General features: G+C 36.8%; 1 protein-coding gene and 2 long non-coding RNA genes across 9 annotated transcripts in view; 1 reads left to right on the top strand and 2 right to left on the bottom strand.

The window, feature by feature from the left end:
• The window catches only part of LOC129716723 (protein phosphatase Slingshot), a 66,829-nt gene that overhangs the window by 9,026 nt on the left and 38,011 nt on the right, over positions 1–19,792 (top strand). The gene's annotated exons all lie outside the window — the stretch shown is intronic.
• On the bottom strand, positions 3,586–5,139 carry LOC129716758 (uncharacterized). Of its 2 annotated transcripts, XR_008726664.1 has the most exons (5): positions 4,404–5,139; positions 4,207–4,345; positions 3,933–4,147; positions 3,703–3,869; positions 3,586–3,648 (listed from the first exon to the last, which is right to left on the bottom strand). It is a non-coding gene; the product is annotated as an uncharacterized LOC129716758 (long non-coding RNA). The 2 variants fall into 2 exon arrangements; XR_008726663.1 differs by having other exon boundaries at positions 3,703–4,147.
• LOC129716766 (uncharacterized) lies at positions 15,709–19,792 on the bottom strand. 2 transcript variants are annotated; one of them, XR_008726666.1, is made up of 3 exons: positions 19,683–19,792; positions 19,385–19,615; positions 15,709–16,110 (listed from the first exon to the last, which is right to left on the bottom strand). It is a non-coding gene; the product is annotated as an uncharacterized LOC129716766 (long non-coding RNA). The 2 variants fall into 2 exon arrangements; XR_008726665.1 differs by having other exon boundaries at positions 15,722–16,955.

Genomic DNA, 19,792 nt, shown 5'->3' with positions numbered 1-19,792 from the left:
GAGTAAACGTAAGAGTAATGATTATCTGATCATGGAGAAACAAAAACACAAAATATAAATTTTTGGAAAAAAAATTTAACTCCAAAAAAAATCAAAATTACTATTAAATCTGTATGAACTTTTTTTAAGTATTTAGGTTTTTCCTAATTTATATAGAATGCGCGTAACGACCTTTGCGTTTGATCATTGTGAATCAATGAATTAAACCAGTCCAGTTGTTGCTAGTAGCTCATGAGCATGTAGTTTTGATTTTATTTAAAACGTCCCCATAGACACAAAAACTATTGAACCTATTACCGTGAAAATTTGGACATAGGGGTTTTAGAGTACGGAGAGTATTCCTAAAATATTAGTTTTACTCTATATCATAAGCGTAGACAAGGAGGGGTGAATTTGTGGTTTATGAATGTGAAAACTTTCTCCTCGATAACCGTGCAAATTTATATCAGATGTTTTTGAGTTTGAGATGTATTTTTGCGAAGTTACTGTTTGATGTTCGACCTTCTTTATCTCAAAGGCGTTGCAAGGAAAAAGTTTGAGGCGGGGAAGGGGGTGAATGATGTTAACCTGTGATGATTTTAAATCTGCTGGATCGATCAACATTAAATCGGTATTATTATATCGTGAACCGTAGCTGAACTAAGCGGGAACCGGGGACTTTCGGAACGGGAAACTAAGATGAACTGCATAGGCTAACTGTTAAAAATCTTCTGACGCTGTGACCAGCTCAGCCGTATTTATTGAATGCCATCTCGAATGTATTAGTAACGATAGTATATAGAGTGTAATACATGAGTCTCTCTGAGAGAGTGAGAAGAAATGATTTTCGGGCTTCGCCTCAGCTAAGCCATTTCGTATTCACGACAGGTATTAGAGTATTAGAGTCTATGGTAACTGTTGTATTTCAACGACTTTGAATTTCGTATATTCCATTAGTGTAACAAGGGGGTGGGGGGAGGGGGGGGGGGCAAATTAACTATTTGTAAGCTCCTCCACACCTAACTTGCTCACCGTTCCAATTTCGATTGGTGGTGTGTTTCTATAACTTTGATTTTTCTGTATCCCAGTGGCGTAGTAAGGGGGGTAGATGTACTTATTTTAGTACAATTTGTAAATTATTAAAATGCACACCGCGAAGATTGATATACAGGTGATTTCGAATATGAGACGTGGTTTTGTAACAACTTTGTCATCCTCATCAGTGACTTTGTTATATCTCAGAGGCGTAGTTAGGAGAAAGGAGGAGGGGTTGATGAATGTGGTCAACCTTTATTAATTTTTAAACCGCCTAACAGATTATTTTTTATTCCGCAAATACAGGTCGTAAAGTAGCGTATATGTTTCAGTAACTTTGAATGAAGTCTATCTCATACAGGAAGGGAAAAAGCGAATATGAGGGGGTAGCAACTACAAATTTGTTCATTGTAAACTCCTAAACGCTAAACATGAACACTTGTAAACACCAAAGATGATTATTGTGTTATTCTGTACAAATACGAATCCCGTGATATTGAATTTTCTGTATCTCGGTGGCGTAGGTAACGAGAGGTGGGTGGGGGGAATTGCAACAACCTTCATTATTTTTGAATCGTCTTCATAAATTTGATTTTTTTGTATGGAAAAGTAGATATCGTTAATTTTCATCATCATTTAATTTAATTGCAAGGTGTTTTAAGTCTCAAGGGTGTTTTCATGATGTTGGTTTCCGAAAGATTATCTTCGTTTTCACAGCAGTTGATAGGGGAATTACTTACGCCTCCATCAATATGCGGCAAAATTATATTGTTATTGTAATGTTATGATGGGAACTATTGAACTATTGAAAAGGTTTCGACCAATTAGAATTAAGAGAAGGCCAATAAGCAGGCCCGGATTTGAGGGGGGGGGGCAAAGGTGGTAAATGCCCCGGGCCTCACGATTCAAGGCCCCCCCTAGTCCTTGGGCGACCTTTTTTTTTTGCTCGACACCTTTCAGAACGTTACCTCTAAATGTTTTTAGAAAAGTAGAAAAGAGGGCCTCACAAACAAATTTGCCCCGGGCCCCCCACCGTCTAAATCCGGCCCTGCCAATAAGGGTATTTTACAAACCGAGGTAATGTCTAGAGGCCGGAAGTATATATATATATATATATATATATATATATATATATATATATATATATATATATATATATATATATATATATATATATATATATATATATATATATATATATATATATATATATATATATATATATATATATATATATATATATATATATATATATATATATATATATATATATATATATATATATATATATATATATATATATATATATATGTTTTACGCGGATTCCAGAATTTACGCGTTTTTTTTACGCGGATTCCGGAATTCACGCGGTTTTTTTACACGGATTCCGGAATTTACGCGGTATTTTTTTTACGCGGATTCCGCAATTTAAGCGATTTTCTTTTTCGCCGATTCCGGAATTTACGGGGTTTTTTCACGCGGATTCCGTAATTTACGCGGTTTTTTTACGCGGCACGTATCCCCCGCGTAAAAAGCGACTTTAGTGTATATTTATATTTATATAAGGAAATTCTTTTTCAAAGTACAAAATTATTATTCGCAACAAGCAAACTGTCTTGGCTCTAAAAATATTTTTTTCAATAATAAACACTCGGGTCACTCAATTGGGTTCACATGTTTTTTCTGCTAACGAGAAACCCATCTTTAGGTTTTTTCCCTGAGCCAACTAATAGCGATAATATTTTTAGAACCAGAATACTTTGTTTGATAAGTTAGTCTTCTAAAAAATTGTTTTGTTATGACACACTTTTTTCCCCAAGTTCAGTAAACTGTTATTGGTAAACTTACAGTGTGTAGTTCTCTCAAAAAAAACCAGAGTGAGTTTTTTGAGACACACATTCAATTTATAACTACAGTCATCCTAGTTTTATGGGCCAACCAGTATTATGGGCCAGTCTACACTTTGTATTGGTTTCTAACATATTTCAATAAGTTTTAATAATCAAATTTAAATTAAGTGAATGTGAATAACGTTCTCAAAACTTAAATTTGACTATTACAAGTTATAGACATACGATAGAAACCAATACAAAGTGTATTGGCCCATAATACTGGGATGACTGTATATTTTTTGTGTTTTTTTTTTCTTAAACATTCTTTTTTTAAGGACAAAATTGTAGTGTACAACTTTGCTGAAGATGTTATACCAATCAAACTAACCTTTCTGGTTTTCATTTTTAATATTTCTGGAAAATTTTAACTTTTTTGTTACAACTTTGCCGAAGACGTCACACCGATCAAACAAACCGTTTTTGTTATAAAAATATTTGTAATCATCAATACCTTTTCAACATAGCTTTTTAAAAATGGGTCGTGGTTCAAATAAACGAATGGCACAAAATGGCATCTTTTGTTCATAGACAAATCCATGCAAAGTTTCAGCCACATCAAAAATGGTCGGTTAAAACAGTCACAGTGGACACAGTGGAATTGCTCGCAAAGTTTGAAAGGCACAGTACCATTTACCATTTAGTACCGTGTCTGGGTACCCCTTGAAATTTTTTTTTAATTGTTGCTTTTTGAATATTTAATTTTTGTCCATAAGGATTGAAACCTGTTGTGATTTTAGTAATTCTAAAAAAAATCCAGCGATTATTCGAAATGCATGCTTTTGTTATACCTACTTACGAAAAATATATAAGTATTCATATTTCGAATTTAGAGCAGAATAAGCAAGAAAGAAACTCGAACTTGCAATTCCGTTCCTATGCCATTCACCACTATCAACAATTTACGCTCTCGGGAGATAATACGAAATGCTTCATAACGTCGCTTCAAAACTATCAAAATCATAACTAGATAAAAAGAACAATCAGTTGTGAAAATCAATAAAATTTATTCACATTAGTTTTGCATACTTGTTCAATCATTTTTCTGATAAAATAAAATTAAATTATACGTCACTGGTATTTTTGATCAACATCACACGTAATCAACTTTTAAAACTCTTCTTTGTAGCATGCAGCAGTTCAATAACCTAATTTTATTAATTCGACGAGATTGCGTTCAAAGGTAGCTTGCGGTTTTATGAGACATCCGAAGGAATCGGTTGCTATGTTACATACTTGATCCCCTGCAAAAACAACAACATAGAACAGCTATGCAAATAATGAATAATGAACAATAAAATACCTTTTTTGTTGCTAATTTCAAAATGGTTGGAAACAGCCTAATTCGTCCAAAAGAGTCATCAATCACAGCATGTATAAATAGTTGCCGGAGGAAGAGTCGTGATTTCATGCATTTTCCTGTAGCTCTTGATCGCTTATTCCTGCATTATGAATAGAATTGAACATTATTAAGTTTCAACCACTGCTAACCGAACACACCTAGTATACAAATCGGCATCTGTGTCAATTGAACAATGTTAAAATAATTATCCTGTGTTCTGTTACCCATCCACTTTTTGAGCTAATCAGAACCTGCCTGGTAGTTGACTTTTTGTTGATATGGCCAGAAAACTTTTCACAGAAAGTGAACCAGAAAAACTGGGGCGACGGCGATTCGTATAGTCATTTGCAACTTTCGACTGCTGTTTCGTTTCCTAACTGGACTTTTAAAAATCATTTGTCACCTTTTTTCCTTGAAAATGTTGCACTAACTTTATTTAACGCAGAACAAACGAGAAAAAAACCGTGGCGACGGCGATTCGTAGCCATTCGCAACTTTCGACAAACGGTTTCCGTATACAAAACTGGAGATTTTTGAAAATGGATTTTCACAAATGTTCTTCAGAATGTTGCTCATACTTCACGAAACAACACAAATTCTTCGGTTTATTAAATTTTGTCAAAAAACTAACACCAAACAGTAGAAAAACGAGATAAAACTACCGGCGCCGGCGATTCGTACAGCGATTCGCAACTTTTGACTGACGTTTGCGAACGAGAGCAAAAAGAATACGGATACGCATACGTACGTAAACAAGAATGGCACGTTCGTACGAAAGCAACGATGTTCGAAAACTCGAATTGGTTAGAACGAACCGTATTCGTATGCGTTCGTATCGCATTCGTACGCCGCTGCTGCTTTCGTACGAAAGCGATACGGCCGTAAACAAGAATAAGGGTGCCTGTGTTCTGTTACCCATCCACTTTTTGAGCTAATCAGAACCTGCCTGGTAGTTGACTTTTTGTTGATATGGCCAGAAAACTTTTCACAGAAAGTGAACCAGAAAAACTGGGGCGACGGCGATTCGTATAGTCATTTGCAACTTTCGACTGCTGTTTCGTTTCCTAACTGGACTTTTAAAAATCATTTGTCACCTTTTTTCCTTGAAAATGTTGCACTAACTTTATTTAACGCAGAACAAACGAGAAAAAAAACCGTGGCGACGGCGATTCGTAGCCATTCGCAACTTTCGACAAACGGTTTCCGTATACAAAACTGGAGATTTTTGAAAATGGATTTTCACAAATGTTCTTCAGAATGTTGCTCATACTTCACGAAACAACACAAATTCTTCGGTTTATTAAATTTTGTCAAAAAACTAACACCAAACAGTAGAAAAACGAGATAAAACTACCGGCGCCGGCGATTCGTACAGCGATTCGCAACTTTTGACTGACGTTTGCGAACGAGAGCAAAAAGAATACGGATACGCATACGTACGTAAACAAGAATGGCACGTTCGTACGAAAGCAACGATGTTCGAAAACTCGAATTGGTTAGAACGAACCGTATTCGTATGCGTTCGTATCGCATTCGTACGCCGCTGCTGCTTTCGTACGAAAGCGATACGGCCGTAAACAAGAATAAGGGTGAGTACCATGGCAATGGACTTCAGTAGAAGAAGAAGAGTTCAATACAGTAAAGTCACTGGTAGCAGACATACGATCCTTACGGTATTACAATGTCCATGAGCCATTAATCATCGAGTGCGATGCCAGCTGTTTCGGTCTTGGTGTTGCTGTCTACCAATCAGACGGATTCATCGGTTACGTATCACGTACGTTAACCCCAACAGAACGTACTATGCTCAGATCGAAAAAGAACTGCTAGCGATTCTATTCGCATGCATACGTTTCGACCAGCTAATCGTCGGAAATCCAAAAACCGTTATTAAAACTGACCATAAGCCACTAGTCGCCTTGTTTCAGAAACCGTTACTATCAGCACCACGGCGACTACAACATATGTTGCTGAACTTGCAAAGATATCGACTTTCAATTGAATTTGTTACCGGTAAAGAAAACGTCGTCGCAGATGCTTTATCTCGAGCTCATGTTTCCGAAGGAAAACACTCTGATCAATACGACAAGCTCAACATTTGCAAAGTGATGGTGGAGGTGGAAAAGCTGAAAATAAGTCCATATTTGTGCGTTTCGGATAGTAGTTTGAAAGAGATTACGATGGAGACCGGTAACGACTAGTCGATGCAGTTGCTGTGCAACTACAGGTCGGACTCGATTATATACAGTCTCCGAAAAATTTTCACTATATATAATCGAATCCTATATATAATCGAATCAGAAAAAAAAATTTTTTTTTTGTTTATTGAGCATTAATATTTTGTTGTTTTTGAATAAATAAGTAGGATTTTTTTGACTAACCCCATTATAGTCGCAAAAAACCTTTCTTACAAAAATAGATTTCGTAGTTATTCTTTATGTTATTGTTGCAGTCAAACCTAGAGAAAAATTTTGATCAGTGTGTATTGTGTTTGTTTACTCTTTTAGTTTTGATATTGTTGTGCTGCGTTATCAAGCAATTCAAAACAGAACAGAAAATTATCATAACAGTATTTTATCGAAAAAGTACTTGAAACTATACATTTTCGTCATTTCATTTCAATCCCCTCTTCATCCAATATTATTCATAGACTTAACTTGCGTATTGGGTAGATAGTAGATTAGCTCAAAACATTGCCTTTAATTTATTTAAATTTTTGCTCACCAGTATTAATTTCAACTTCATAAAAATAAGTATTTGAAAAGAGTCAATCTCTATCACCTCAACCTTAACATTGAAATAGTAATATTAGGGTCCATTCAAATTTAACGTGACATAAATATTGGACTTCCGGAAAACCCTCACCACTTTGTCTAGCATGTTTCCAATACTCAGCACACCAGGCATAAAAAAATTTCCTCAGCCCTGCTTGCGTTATGTAACATTTGAACGGACTTTTATGAATCAATAAGGAAGCGCTTATTTATAACGTAACGCAAGAATAATTATTGTTGATCTCCTTTCCCCCGTTGCCATGCTTTTTGTTTAAATTTTCCGTATGGGTTGCAACACTTTGCCAACCCAACACTCTTTTCCGTTTTCTGAGCGTTACATAATTTGTTAACGTTCCCTCGCGATATTTCTGTTTTAGATCAGCTTTACTTTACTTGAAACATTATAGCTCAAAAATCAACGTTTTGGGTCAAAAAATGTTGCGTTACGTCATATTGGACTGAAGGGAACGTCCATTAATTACGTAGCGTAAATAAAAACTATTTTCGACCCCCTCTTTCCTCTAGGTAACGCTCTATGAATAGATCTTCAAAATTTTTTAGTATTGATTGCGACGATTTGTCAGAACTCTACTTCCCCCTAAGCGTTACGTATTTTTGGACGATCCCTATACGACATTGCTGCTTTAGGTAAGGAACCATTCAAATATTACATAACGCGGAATTCGGCAATTTTCAATACCCACCCACCCCCATGTAACGCAATTTTACATGTTTGCCACATGCAATATAACGCTCCGCTGAATACCCCCCACCCCCTAGAGCGTTATGTATTATTTGAATGATCCCTAAGTTATTTAAAATTTAAAAAAATTTTTTTTTTCATGATTCGATTATATACAATTTTATATATAATCGAATCATATATAATCGAGTCAATATATAAACGAGTCTGTATATAATCGAGTCCGACCTGTACATACATCACGGATGGCCGGCCTCAGCAGACCTCGTCCCCGACAGCGTCAAAATTTACTACAACTATCACAACGAATTATCTGTTCAAGATGGTGTCATTTTCCGCGGTGATCGTATTTTAGTTCCGCACGTTCTGCGGCGGAAGCTGATAGACAAATGTCATGTCAGCCATAATGGATTGGAAGCCACTCTAAAACTCGCCAGGGCCAATTTGTTCTGGCCAGGAATGTCTTCGCAGATCAAAGATGTCCTTAAACAATGTGCCACTTGCTCTAAGTTCGCCCCGTCGCAGCCGAATCCTCCACTAATGAGCCATTCCATTCCAGTATATCCATTTCAGCTGGTTTCTATGGATGTGTTTTTCGCCGAGAACCAAGGTGCTAAACTTAAACTTCTAGTCACTGTTGACCATTATTCGGATTTTTTTTGAAGTGGATGAGTTACAAGACCTGACACCGGACTCCGTCATCAAAGCGTGCAAACGAAATTTTGCACGTCATGGACTACCTCAGCGGGTGATTTTTGATAACGGTACGAACTTTGTCAACGCGAAAATGTTGACCTTCGCTCGCGAATGGGATTTTGAGGTGGTAACTTCAGCTCCCCATCATCAACAAGCCAACGGTGAATCGGAGGCTGCCGTGAAAATTGCCAAACGGTTGCTTAAAAAGGCAAACGAATCAGGAGTTGAATTTTGTTACGCACTCCTGCATTGGAGGAATATTCCAAATAAGATTGGATCAAGTCCAGCAGCTCGTTTATTTTCGCGCTCTACGCGTTGTGGAGTACCGTCGTCAATGCGCAATGCGCCTATTTCCAAACGTTATCAGAGATGTTCCTGCGGCAATAGAACTGAACCAAAAGTCCTACAAATATCACTATGATAAAAGGACTCGTGTATTACCAGATTTGCAAATCGGCTCACCTGTGTATGTCCAATTACATCCGGAAAAATCCAAACAGTGGACTCCTGGAAAAGTTTCAAACCACTTTAACGACCGATCCTATCAAGTAAATGTGGAAGGTGTAGATTAGCGACGAAGCTCGGTGCATTTGAAGCCGCATAAAGAATCCAACAGTACGCTCGACCAAATTCCGCCGTCTGAAATTCCTTCACTTGAAGCTGTGACAGAGATCCGAATGTGAGAGAATTCCCGTCAACAGTGAGAACAATAATGACAGTCAATCGGAAAATTTTTCACCGCAGCCTACTGTGACTGCATCGCCATCCATACCGTCGAGTTCGTTCACAGAGTCGTCATCATGTGTTACCACATCACCTTTTATTGAAGCAGGTGCACGTGTTTCACAAAAGTCTGACAAGATATCTAATACAAGACCTAAAAGAGAAATTCGTGTTCCAGCTAGATATAAAAACTATTGTTTGGAATAGCTTTTTTTTATTTTAGTAGGAAGGATGTTTCGGTATTTAATAACCCCTCGTCTATGTTTGGCTGGCAACAATTCTGTACGACCCATTCATTCTCTCATTAGCAGTTAAAAGAGTAACATCGAATAAATCCAAATCTTTAAAAAGACATTCTGTAGTTTAAATATATGAGAATAAAACACCGAGATTATGAGAACGCATCAGATGCTCACCGATGGCAATTGCTTTTTCCAGAGGCCAATTTTCAGTTTTCAAAGGGGGAATTGGCCTAGGTTTATTTTTTAAAATTTTTGAGACCTTCCAGAAGGGTCTTGAATAGGTTTCCGAACTTTGGATGTGTCTGCTAAATTTTTCGTTTTTCAGGTTGTCAACTCTAATGCGAATCAGCGTATTGAGCTCAGTGACGTGGTTTTTGGCCAGATCTCCAGTTCTTTGAAACTGGCGACGGAATATGTTTCTAAGGCGGATTTGGCACTGTTGGAGATTGCCACACATTTCGGTGAAGACTTCCATTAGTTGCTTAGCAGAGAAATTGAGAGAAAGCTGTTGATTCGTATTTGAAGACCAACGTCCTTCGTTACCTGTTTGAAGGGCTGGTTTAGGAACTTTTTGAAGAGAGGATGAATGGATAGGTCCCCCTGGGGCTGAGACCAAAGGTGGAAATTCAGCTGGGACGAATGATAGAGATTTCACTGTCCTTTTTCGAGTAGATGCCTGCTTACGTATGTTTTTGTATTCATCTCGCTTTGGGCAGCTGCGATCCAGTCCACGATGATTTGTTCAGCTTCTTCCATAAGGCAGTCAGAGGTGGCATGAGATTGGCCATAGGTGCTACAACGGGGCTTCAGATGACAATTTCTTGTTCCATGACCAAAATTTAGACAACTTTTACACTGCGTTACTTCACGGTTTTTGGGCCGGTATGGTTCCCATTTCACTATTATATCGTGCGTGAAAAATTCGATTCTACTAGCTTGTAGGTACGCTGTTATTTTAGTAATTTCGATTTTTGTGTTTACTACTACTTTGATAGCAAATCGGCATATTTTATATTCCGCAGCGATGCCAAGAGCCATGAGGGCTTTCGACAGCTTTTCCAGGGGCAAATTTTTAACCATGATCGGTGGTAGTTTAACTTTAGTAGCGGGTGGAGCACTATTTCCTTGAGGATCATTAACCGGATCCACGGCATCGTCTATATCGCTCAGTGCGATTTAGACAGGAACGGATCGCGCGGATGTAGATGCACTCAGGTCAGGTCACGCCCATTAGACAGACGCTGGATTTTCTTGTCAGGCTAAGAATCATTCAACGATATCCTGTCGTTAGGGCTGGGCTTTGACCCGCCAGAGCGCCTTTTGCGCTTGGTCATTACACTGATTCAGGGCCAACGGGAAACTAAATAGATGTAGAAACAAACGAACGCGGAGATTAGCGAACGCGAAACTAAGCGAACGCGATATTCACGAAAAACAAAACAAAACTCGGGAACTGAAAAACAACTCTACTCCTCGAACGACCATGAATGAATTAATCTGAATGAATCAACTGATGAAAGAAAGCCAAGCCATTCCGTCAGATACGAGTAAACGGCTGTGCCGTTGAATGGGCGAACGAAACTGGCTATCTTGGCATCACCATTGACAACAAACTAATATACAGATCTCACACAAACAAGCTGAAATCCAGGTGCATTTGGATTAATAAAGTCCCTCTATCTGTTAATATCTCGACGATCCAAGCTGTCATTCAAGAATAAATTGGCAGTGTTCAGGGCAATTATCGCTCCAGTGATCAATTACGCTATGCCTGTGTGGGGAACCTGCGCAGAAACACACAAAAAGAAACTTCGGGTAACCCAAAATAAGCTGAGAACAATATTGAATGCCCCGTACAACACAAGAATCAAGAACCGGAATACATCGCACCGCAGGATGTGCAATGATCAACGAACGAGTTGAGGAATCGACACAGGACTTCGTTATGAGTGCGACACACTCGGAACACCCGCTCATCCGAGTGCTGGTTAATTAGATTTTCAAATGTTAGTATAAGTAGGTTTCTATAACTAATTTGTATTTATTTATTTATTTATTTATAATTCATGTAACTTAAGAAATCTTCCTTTTTTAATTGTTACATAATGGAGGAAGTTTAATTTTATATCTGTATACAACTACAAGTTTCTGAAGCGATTTTACGTTACATTTTACAATTTATTTTATTATTTCATTGCATGCGATCAAGCTCCCCAAGTAAACCCTTTCGGAAGCTAACGACATTTTCAGTTGATTTTAAGGGTGTAGATAAACTATTCCAGTAAACAATGCCTCTCACAAACATTGATTGTCCATAGAAGGCGGATGAATGTATCGGCACCACCAAATTCATTGATCTAGTATTACTCGTAAACTGGAGTTTGGTAAATAAGTAATGTGGTTTCCTAGATTTAATAATTTTGTGAATGTAAATGCACGTTCTATAGCAATAGAATTTATCAAATCGACATCCTATGAGCGATTCGTGGTAACGTGACACACTAGAATACCTATTTAGATTGTACACATATCTGACACATGAGTTTAATGCAACTCTTAACCTGTTAAGTGAAGCGGATGAGACATTTGTGTACATAAATTGTCCATATGTGAAATATGGAAGAATCAGTGACTTGAACAATTTTATTTTCGTAGTTGTGTCCAGGTGCCTTGCTACCATATTCAGACGCTTCAAAGTGCCGTAAACTCTGCCACATTGAGAATTTATATACGAATCCCAAGTCAAATTTGAGGTGAATATTACACCGAGATTTTCCAATTTATTGAAATACTTTACAATCTGACCATCAAAAATCAATTTAGGTGGAGTAGGTGGATTTTTGTGTTTACTAATAAACATCGCTTTGGTTTTAGAAGGGTTAACCAAGAGTAGATTGCTTTTAGACCATCGAAGAACCTTTTCTAGATCATGATTGATTTTACGGGCCATATCCTCTATATTGAAATTTCTGGCGACACCTAAATAAATTTGGACATCATCGGCAAACATGTGAATGGCACAAAACTCCAGAGATGATGGCAAATCATTTATAAATAGAGAAAAGAGTAATGGGCCCAACACTGAACCTTGTGAAACTCCTGATTCAATTGCACTGAATGAAGACAAAGTATTATTGTGAACAACAGTCTGAAACCGTCCATTCAGGTATGATCTAATTAGGTTGGCAGCGCTCTGACTAAAATTGAATTGTGATATTAATTTGTTGACCAGTTTACAATGAGATACACGATCAAATGCCTTAGCAAAGTCGATAAGCAATAAAACAGCTACTCCTCTTTTGTCGATAACGCTAGCTATATCATCATGCACCTTGGTCAAAGCAGTATTCGTACTATGCTCACTGCGAAAACCTGATTGAAGTGGATGTAGCAAGTTGTTTTCGTTAATAAATTTGGATAATTGACGTTGAACTAGTTTTTCAAAGGCTTTTGAAATAGCACACAAGATACTTATGGGGCGCAGATTAGTGATGGAAGCACTGTTTCCCCTCTTTTTGATTGGAACTATTTTTGCTCTTTTCCAGGCTCGCGGAAATACTGAGGTTTCAAAAATAGTATTAAATAAATGTACATAAATAGGTAAAGCTAAGGGTAAGATGATTTTCATAAACTTTAGTGGTAGATTGTCTAAACCAACCGCATTTGATTTGATCTCGAATATTGCATTAATTATTTCGTAATCGTACACTTCATGAAATTGGAATCCGTCGGAATTTGAAAATAATTGAGCTGATGAAGTGTCGGATGTATAGTTGGAAATGAAATATGCGTTTATATCGTTAGAATTAAAATTATCTTCAGTAGGCAACGAAGCATCTTTCCCAACACCCAGATTTTTAATATTTTTCCACAGTTTACTACTAGGCAGATTCGTATCAAACAACCGTTTATCACATTCAACTTTAGCCTTAAAGATCATTGAGTTTACTTTATTTCTAAGTCGCTTATAAGATGCTTTATCGTTCTCATTCTTAGAAAGCTTCCAAACTCTATATGCTACGTCTCTATCGATCATTGCTCGCTCAATTTCAACATTAAACCAATAGTTCCTCTTTTTCCGTTTTTTTCTCAATGGAATACACTCGTTGTGCAGATTTAACAAATGATAATTCATAAAATCAAGCATTAAGTTCGAATCACTCATACTAAAAAATAATTCCCAATTAACACTGTGAAAAGCATTACTCAATCAAAGAAATAGTTATCGGTTTCCGTTATACTCTACTAAATTTTTTGGAAATAAATATTGAAATTCAGTCCGCAAATATATATTTGTGACGTACAGTCTTCCTCAGTGCTTATGTGGACCAGTCCACATAAGCACTGAGGAAGACTGTACGTCACAAATATATATTTGCAGACTGAATTTCAATATTTATTTCCAAAAAATTTAGTAGAGTATAACGGAAACCGATAACTATTTCTTTGATTGATCTCAATCACTCTGCTAAGACGCTCGTTATAGATTTTCTAGATTTGAAGCATTACTCAGTTTAACAGTATCGAAATTGACGTAGTCACGGTAATCGGAAGTATCGTTTGACAGAGTTGCAGCATATTTTATGGAGCAAAAAATCATATCATGATTGGAAATACCGGGCATTGATAGTTGATCAAATTTAGCAACAACCAGATCTGTGAAAAAACGTAGGCTCGGAATTGACACATATATATGATGTTGCAGCAAATAGTTCGCTCAAATTGCGGGAACGACTTGACAGCTTCAATAAATCTGTGTTAAAATCACCAATAAAAAATGTGCTATCATATTTAACAGTAAGCTCAGTAAGATGACTGGCAAGAGTATCTGAGCAATCTATGTTCGGAGGATTGTAGTACACTCCTAAACCTAGTTTGATATTTGACACTGTTATTTCAATGACTAGGTATTCAGTCCCATTGAAGTCACTTGAACTTGACCGAGATTTAGCTATAGTTCGAAAGCTCAAACTATTTCTTAGATATACGCAAATACCACCGCCATGTCTGTTCCGATCATTTCTAATAAGCCTAAAACCATCTAAATGAATCATTATATCATTGATCGTGACACTAAGCCAAGATTCAGTGAAACAAATTATATCCACTTTATTATCAATTAAATTAGCTTTTAATTCATGAAATTTTGTGAAATTTCGCGCAACGAGGCTCTGTACATTGATGTGGCAAACGTTTAAATTTTCAATTTTCAATGCAGAATGTAGTACCGCCCTAGCAATCAGTGTATTTGAAGATGCATTGTCAGCTGGTATGTTATCCATTATCAAATAATAAACAAAAAGAAAGCTTCGAAGCAGGTCCACCAAAAGAACTTAACCTACATGCAATGTTAGACTTAAATGTAAATGTTCTATCTATTATAATCATTTTAATATCATGAGACAGTTTGATTGGCATGAATTGGTGTAGGAAGAAGCAAAGTAAACAATAGATCTTTTTTTCCTTTAAGAAGAGTACAACTTACAAGAAGAAGAAAACGATGCGCTTATGATTAATCATCAGTGAGTATAAAGAAAATAATTTTGTTTCATCCTCGGTCGCGGTTACACAGCAGCACAGCACCTTCACCACCAAAAACATCCACACAACAGCAGCGACATTAACCAGCATCAATAGCGTTGGCAGCAGCAGCAGCAGCAGCAGCAAGGTTTCACAGTACTGAATTTGGATGGAAATGCATCCGTTCACTGACAGTAAGACTTTCAGGAGGGAATATTCATGGGGGAAAGCAAGGAACGGAGACACAGGAATAATGCGATATAGGAATAGAATAAAGCTAGGAGAGGATTTTTAATTACTTTTAGGAGTGGAAGGCATCAAGGGACGCAATTTAGGATAGAGTCATGGAACGTTTTGAAAGGAGCAGAGAAACTTATTTGGGAAGGGTTAATTTCGCGTTCGCTTTAAGGTGATCGATATTGTCAATGGATATTGCTTCACGCCCATTCACGGGTAATACGTATACGACTCCATTCCTGGTAAAAACGCTTTGAACAGATCCTCGTTTTTTTAACTTAATCGCCTCCGTTCTTATGTTTCTAGCCTGTTCAGTCAGATTTTCATTCAGGTATATCCTCTGGTCATTCTCAAATCCCAAAACACGAAGTGTTAGATTTCTTGATTTGAGATATCGTTGGTAAAAGCTGTCTCTTGCATTTTTCATTCCAAACTGGCATATTATTAGCGAGGCAGCTCCAGGTGTAAAAGGTAATCACGACAGCCGTTTAAGATCCACTAGAGGCAGTAATGAACTGTGATAGCCAAGACTAGTTGCAATATTGCTGAACATTTGATGTAAATTTTCGTTGGTTGTGTACGGAATACCGGAAATAATCACACGGTTAAATGAAGCTACATAATTATGAGTACAAAGACTACCAGTTTCTGAGTTCGCCTAAGCCAACATCGATTATGAGTAATTTCGAACTAGCGAAATTGGTAGAAATTACCTACATGAAGGATAAATACGGCATACCTTTTTCTGAGTGAAATGTTTTAGGTAGTATTTACCAATGAAATTGGTAGTTTCCTTCGATCTCTTTCATCAACAGTTTTTGCTGCTCGAAAGGATTTATTCTACCTAATTTTGGATGAAAATTTTGTATCTGCTACTGCCAGTGCTGTCAAGACATGGTTAGTTAATATAAGCTGCAACGCGATCGAGAACGGGTGTACAGTATACTAAGTGTGTTAAAGGCCGAGCAAGCTGAAAAATACATAACGGATTAACGGAAAAATAAAGGTATTTATTAAACTTTAATTGAAAAATATATATTTTCGATTGCCTTAGGTTTGACTAGCTGTTTATAGGATATATATGTTTTTTTTTCATTCTTCCAGAACCATGGATCAGCTAAAACGCATTTTGGATTCCGAAACATTTGAAAAAATAAAAGGTTAGTGATACGCTTAGATTTAACAGATATTGTTATCCCACAATCTCTTGAAATACTTAGAAATTATAGTTTCAACGAAAATTTTTTAGCTAATAATTTTTATTCTTAAACTACACCTAAATTAAATATCATTAAACTTGGATTTTTTAGCTGACGCAATAATTTTTATTCTGAAATTAAACCTAAATTAAATTTAATTAAACAGAGACCATAGTCAGGGCCGGATTTGGGCGTTAGGGGACCCGGGGCGAATTCGACGAAAAATTGTGCTACACCTTCGCACCGCTGGAAGGTGACGAGCCAAAAAAGAGGTCTTCACTTCGTCTAAGGGGGTCCTCGAGTCGGGAGGCCCGGGGCATTTGCAACTAGGCCCTCCTCAAATCCGGGCCTGACCATAGTTAAGAACTTATCTATATCGAGAACTTTATTGAATTACCAGATTCTCAACGATTTGTATGTTCCGTTGACGGATGTGATCAGATCATCGAGGGCCATATAAATGAGATGAAACAACATTGCAAGTCAGTACATGGCTTGAAAACACACAGCAAGTGTTGGCCACCGCTTAAATGCAGCATGTGCAATGCAGTCTACGCCAGCTTTTATCATCTCCAGGAACATCTAATAAAACGTCATCCAATTATCGATTCACCTCCTAAAACCATTCCCAATCCCATTTTAGAGAATGATGATAAAAATCTTGATAATGAAATGGGAGATGCGAATGTAATAAAAAACCGATTTTATTACGAAAAATCTGTTGGTATAAAGGAGCTAACCACTGAAATGATAGACCGTGTCACACGCATGCGTTGCGATGTCTCTTTGCCAGAGAATAAAATTCAACATTTCATGGACGGCTGTGCTGCTGGATTGGAATTGAGTCAGAAATATACGTTAACGGTTGTGAAAAGATTTTTTTCAAGATCCAATATTCAATTCAATGATTCATCGGTGGTAAAATTATTTAATGAGCTGGAAATACCAGAAATTTTTGGGGCCATAAGATCGTTTAACGACACTATAGATCAGCTCGCTATGCAAAGTAAATGCGCAATGCCAGTTACTGAGGAAGTGTTACTTTCGAAGCGCAAAATAAAGAAACTAGTTTGTCTAGGTTCGAAACGAAGAGCCCGCTACCAATTATGTACGTCTGAAAAATCTGAAATTAGGCATAAGATTGTTCAACTCAATGACATGGCTCATTATATATCGATTATCAGCATACTTCGATAAATAATGAACAATGGTGATGCGAGAAGGATGGTCAATACTGAAGAACCGCGAAATGATGGCACATGTTCCTTCAAGGATGGGTGGCAGTTCAAAAACCATTCTTATTTTCAACGATACCCGAATGCTCTGCGCCTATCACTACACGTTGATGACGTTGAATATCTCAACCCTTTGGGATCCAGGAAAGGAAAAAAGAAAATCACCAACATTAGCATTAAAATTCAAAACCTTCATCCGGTTGTGAATTCATCACCACGTAGCATTTATACGATTCTCATGGTTCGATCTGTCCTTTTGAAAAAATATGGCTATGAGAAGGTTCTAAAACCGTTAATACGAGATTTGAAAAGATTGGAATCCGATGAAGGAATACCGCTAATCATAAATGGACAAACATTCACATTGAGAGCAGTTTTATGCAATGTAGTTGGTGATACGCTGGCTGTGCATGATTTTTTTCAGTTACTAAGTCCTCAAGCATCGTATTTCTGCAGGCAATGCTACATTTCACGGGGCGATATAATGGAGGGTAATTTCGGGGCAACGTTTCCAGAAAGAACTGCTGCAAGTATGGCTAGAGATTTAGCAGCTGTTGAACAAAAAATCCAAATGCCCTCCGATAGTGGTGTTGCCAATCGGTGCATATTAAACTCTTTAGTACATTTTAATATAGCGGACAATTGGTGTTTCGATCCAATGCATGATATATTAGAGGGCATAGCTCCCATGATGATCAAACATATATTGAACATTTCTGTAAATGAACAAAAATTATTAACTTGTGATGAAATTAATTCAAGAATCGATAATTTTGATTATGGTGCAATTGAAATTCGCGATAAACCATCCAGTAATTTATCGTCAAAATTATTAAAAACAAAAGGTAATGCTTTGAGTCAATCAGCTTCGCAGACATGGCTGTTATTGAGAATTTTCCCATTCGTTTTTAATGATATTCTCGACCGTAATGCAGACTTCGCGGCTATAATAAAAAATTTACTCGAACTTACATTCATATCATTTTCTAGTAAAGTTTCTTCTGATATGTTAGAGGATTTGAAGTTTTGTATATCTGATCTACACAGTTGTTTTAAAAGATGTTTCACTAATCTACGTCCAATAAATAAACTTCACCATATTAGTCACTACCCGATGATACTTCAGAAAAATCAGCCAATATGTTTTGGAAGCTGTTTGGCATTCGAAGCCAAGTTCAAAGCTTCTAAAAGCATAGCCAGAAACTGTATGAATTTCAAAAACATTACCTATAGTCTTATGAAGAGAATGAATCTAAAACAGAATTATGATATTTTAAAACATGATTACACACTAGGTAAAATTCATATTCTAAGCGAAGAACAAATTTCAAAAGAGTATCTTGAATTTAAAAGCATATTGTTTGACTTGCCCGATAGATTAACCACAGTGAAGCATTGCCGTATTGATAACACTGATTTCCGACCAGGTTTTATTGTAAAATATGTAAGGTGTAACAAAAAAATGTAGGGTGTCTTGATGATAATCATAAGTTTGAACAACCAATTTACAGCTATAGTACAAGAGTTAAAAACGCAGTTTTGTGCACCGCAATATGCTTTCAAAACTAGTTTTACTCAGAATGTCATAAGAACGTCTGTAGGAAACCTTTTGACCAGAAAAACCTATAACTTCTGGAAATTCAGTAATAATGATTCTTTATACATCAGCTTGAAATATAACGATAATTGACAAAAACGTATGTACACATTCTCACATCGGTGAAAATTACTGGCTATGACTTCTGGTAGCATAGCCCAAAGAGGTCAAAAGCCTTGAAGGTTACACCTGATTTTGGCGTTTTACACTTACACCTAATTTTGTGATTTCTTTATCAAATTTTTCAACGAGGCCTAACGACGGCGATCAAAACAGAGCAGGTTCTTCCGGTGTTTTATCTATCGGGGAATAAGCTGTTTTTCAGTTAAAAATATCTTCCTTATGTTGAAATCGTTTGCTTTTGTGATTGCAAATGCTCTAACATTCTCAGTTTTTTTTTTTCAGATGATTTTGTTTTTCTCTTTTTCCTGTCAGCCTTCACACCTGTAAAAAAGTATATATTTTCATCACTTTCATAGATGCCTCTTTGGTTAAATTCAACATTAATTACCTGCTTGTCGTTTCTTGTGAGTTTTTTGTTTTTCTATGAAGTTTTCAATAATTGCCACTTTAGAACGTGCATAAACTGATTTTTGGCAATACTTATTACTAATAATTCAT

This window comes from Wyeomyia smithii, chromosome 1 (assembly GCF_029784165.1).
Source record: "Wyeomyia smithii strain HCP4-BCI-WySm-NY-G18 chromosome 1, ASM2978416v1, whole genome shotgun sequence".
Lineage (NCBI taxonomy): Eukaryota > Metazoa > Arthropoda > Insecta > Diptera > Culicidae > Wyeomyia > Wyeomyia smithii.
Note: the sequence above shows the minus strand (reverse complement) of the source record. Positions and strands in the feature narration are given on the sequence as shown.